Below are 3,027 nucleotides of genomic sequence, written 5' to 3'. Positions count from 1 at the left end.
ACCAAGACGGACTTACGAAGGCACGGCCGGGACAAATCATTCATTAAGCACTGGAAGGTGGCGGGTGCATTACTGAGAGTCGGAGACCAAATGGCATCTCAACAAACTTGTAGTGTCCCTCATGAGTTTTAAATGCGGTCTTGTGAATATCTTCGTCAGCTCTCGTACCAGTCCAGCGCAAGAGACGTGTTCCCTGTTAGCTACTACCACCTTAAACGGAACATCAACTTCAACCACTAGGCCAAGTCGGTCGACTAAGGCCTGGTCAATGAAGTTATGGGTGCTCCCACCATCTACCAACACAACCACTTCTTTATTTTTTATCTTTCATGGTAACCGTAGAGACTGAGAGTTGACGGTGCCGAAGATTGCATGGAATGAAATCTCGGCGTGGGACTTACCGTTGGCCTGTTCTTGAGCTTCGACCTGGGTAAACCCTCCCTCAGCCTCTTGTATGTCACATATCATGAATAGCTGCGGTTTGCTACACTTATGACCCGGTGTATATTTTTCGTCACAGTAATAACAACCCTTGAGTTTAACCTCCAACCTGATTTCTTCTTTCAATCCCCCAACAAAACATCCTACTAGATATTTTTCTGGTAATCCATCCACTTGATGCGATATCTTTTCAAATGCTTCTTGATAAACGGCCACCGTACTTACCTGTTTGAGCCTAGATAAGGCTTCTGCCAGGTCTTCATACTCTGTTGGACCAAACCTTCCCAACACCGCATATGAGAATTCAGCCCACGTCATGGGACCACGGATCTTAGTGATCCAACGATGCTACCTCAAGGCAATTCCGTCGAGGTGAAAGGAAGCCAACTGAACTTGATCCTCTGATTCTACTCGTTGGAATTCGAAAAACGGCTCAGCCTGATAGAGACACCCCTAAGGATCCTCCCCACTGAACCGTGGGAAGTGCAACTTTAGGTAGGGTTTCGGGTTGTTGCTGCCGCTCGCTAACGATCCTCCAGAACATTGATCACTTCTTGCCAATAAACTTTGCAAATCAGTCATACTTCTTTCGAACATCGCATCATGCTTAGCGAAAGGTTCGCCGATCTTCATTTGAAAGTCAGGTTGAGATTTCTTATGAGTTTCCATAGATCAAGACCGCTCTGATACCACTGTTATGGTTCGATCGTGTAATAAATGGCTAGAAAGTAGAAAGGAATAGTTAGAATGACAAAACATCAAGTTAGAATGACAGTGAGAAATTTGGAACAATTTTCTATATATCTCCCAACATATAAGTCTCTTTTTAAAGAGAAACATGAACACAAAAACCACTATTTCCTAAACTGATGAATATGGAAACCTGGGCATCCCCACAATCTCCTTTATTTTAGCACAATCCTAACTTACTAAGAAAATGAGAAACAAAGTAAAACAATAAAATAAATAAATAACTCCAACATAACGTGCAGCCTACTTCTCGTTGGTTTACTCATGTATGGGTTGCATGGGCTTTGTTGGTATATGAGCAGATCAAAGTAAACAATGCAAAGAATTGCAGCAAAGGATTTCACGATTGATTGAATTGATAATTGTTTGTGCATACAACTTGAGAAGAAAAGGCCTCGTTAAATAGGGAAAATAGAATAACGGGTATAAGGGAGCAACGGCTCATTCCTTAAGACTCGGTTTACATAACAACCAGCCCGTTGGGCTGTATTCTAATATTAAATAACATAAAGTAATGTAAATACGACAGCTGCATGACATAGTCGTGAACCTTTATTCTGAACAAGATTTTGGATCATCATTTAACACCCTCACTTGATCCGAACTCCATATCTCTTAATAGGTGCCTGAAGTACACAATTTTTTTCCTTGATAGAGCTTTGGTTAGTATGTCTGCAAGCTTATGATTTGTGTTGCAATAGTCCAAAGCAACAACTTCATGTGCAACCATGTCTCTGATAAAGTGGTGTTTAAGCTTAATGTGTTTTGACCTATTGTACAAGATAGGATTTTTGCTTAGATTTATTGCTGACATATTGTCACAATAAATTGTTGTAGAACCTTCTTGAGGCAAACCCAAATCTTCAAGCATCCTGCGCAACCATATAGCTTGGCATGTAGCTGCAGTGGCTGAGATATACTCAGCTTTAGTGCTGGATAATGCTACAGTGGTTTGTTTCTTTGAGCACCAACTGATAACGCCACTCCCAACTGAAAAAGCATAAGCGGACACACTTTTTCTAAAATAAACACAACTTGCCCAATCACTATCAAAGAAGCCACGTAGCTGAACATTTTCTCCTTTATCATACCATATACCGAAGTGTGCAGTACCTAATATATACCTTAAAATTCTTTTGGCTTCTCCAAGGTGGAGTTTTGAGGGTACTTGCATGAATCTAGATACCAGCCACACTGCATGACTTAGATCTGGTCTGGTATGGGTCGGGTATATCAAACCACATACTAAGCTTCTATACATTATCTCGTTAGCCTTGTCTGCCTCATCATCTATCATGACCTTTTCACTAGCATTCATTGGAGTACTTTCTACATTACATTCTTCCATTCCGAATTTGCTCAAGAGATTTTTAGCATATCTTTCTTGTGAGATAAACACCCCTTGCTTGGTTTGTTTTACTTCCAAGCCTAAAAAATATTTGAGCAGCCCCAAGTCGGTCATCTCAAATGCTTGTTTCATACCTTTCTTAAATTCATATATAAGTTGTGGACACTGACTAGTGCATATGATGTCATCCACATACAGGCATACATACATCAGTCTGTTACCCTCATCATTTTTCACATAGAGAGTAGGCTCATTTTGGCTCCTAATATACCCAGTCTTGATGAAGTAGCTATCAATCTTTGAGTACCAAGCTCTAGGAGCCTGTTTTAAACCGTAAAGAGCCTTTTTTTTAACTTGTAAACTTTTCCCTCTTTCCAAGTGACTTCAAATCCAATGGGTTGCTGGACATATAGTTAAGTCTCCATTGAGAAATGCTGACTTAACATCAAACTGATGAATGAGCCATCCCATTTGAGCAGCAACGAATA

The 3,027-nt window shown here is 40.6% G+C and overlaps 1 pseudogene; it reads right to left on the bottom strand.

The window, feature by feature from the left end:
* Positions 1-1,768: 1,768 nt before the first annotated feature.
* LOC143552651 (secreted RxLR effector protein 161 pseudogene) lies at positions 1,769-2,539 on the bottom strand (annotated as a pseudogene).
* Between the last annotated feature and the right edge of the window lie 488 nt (positions 2,540-3,027).

The sequence above is a fragment of the Bidens hawaiensis genome, unplaced genomic scaffold (genome assembly GCF_021521415.1).
Source record: "Bidens hawaiensis isolate Kalapana, Puna unplaced genomic scaffold, B.hawaiensis_p1.1 tig00016968_1, whole genome shotgun sequence".
In the NCBI taxonomy this organism is placed as follows: Eukaryota; Viridiplantae; Streptophyta; class Magnoliopsida; order Asterales; family Asteraceae; genus Bidens; species Bidens hawaiensis.
This window is presented reverse-complemented; position numbering and strand designations above follow the sequence as displayed.